General features: G+C 41.5%; 1 protein-coding gene and 1 pseudogene across 2 annotated transcripts in view; one reads left to right on the top strand and one right to left on the bottom strand.

Moving 5' to 3' along the window:
• LOC122352551 (disks large homolog 2) overlaps window positions 1–673 on the top strand; it is a 110,536-nt gene that overhangs the window by 40,987 nt on the left and 68,876 nt on the right. The window lies entirely within an intron of this gene.
• Window positions 8–673, bottom strand: part of LOC122352555 — a 5,833-nt pseudogene continuing 5,167 nt past the window's right edge.

Raw genomic sequence — 673 nt, forward strand, 5'->3', positions numbered from 1 at the left:
AAAAAAAAAAAAAAAAAAAGGTGCAAAACGCAAATCCGAAGGTCAGCACGATACTCTAACAAAAGATCCTTTTTTATCACTGCCATAATTTCCTTTATTACTTCCTAACAAGTTGAACTCATGCACCTTTTCTGCAACCTCTCGCACCGACTGCACGCTGGTCCCGTAGAGGTGGTTGTTATATTGGCCTGCTTCGATGAACTTGTGGTCTTGAATGTCTTTTTCCATTTGTTCCCGTGAAACAACAAAATGGTAGTCTCTGCCATCGACCTCATAGTCTCGCTTTGGTCTAGTCGTGTCTGGTGGAATACAGGAACGGCCATAAAAACAATGAAACGCAGCAGAAAAAAAAAAGAAGATAAAACCATGATTATGTACTTACGGGGAACACATGATCCAAACTTGTCCGGGAACTCCGAGATTAAATCATCATTGATCCGGTCTTTCATGGGTCCAAGGATAATCACCGGACGAGTATAACTCACTATAAACCATAATAACAACCTTACAACGGGTCCTTTCTTACAATTACTGAGTCAAGCAGAATCGAATGCACCAACACGATTAAATGGAGCAACATTAATCAACAGACACTCACCTTCCTGTTGCGTGACCGTCTCATACGAGAGGACATACTCTTCCTGTCCACCTATTAGAGACAGAAACACCGATA

This window comes from Puntigrus tetrazona, chromosome 10 (assembly GCF_018831695.1).
Source record: "Puntigrus tetrazona isolate hp1 chromosome 10, ASM1883169v1, whole genome shotgun sequence".
Taxonomy (NCBI): Eukaryota; Metazoa; Chordata; class Actinopteri; order Cypriniformes; family Cyprinidae; genus Puntigrus; species Puntigrus tetrazona.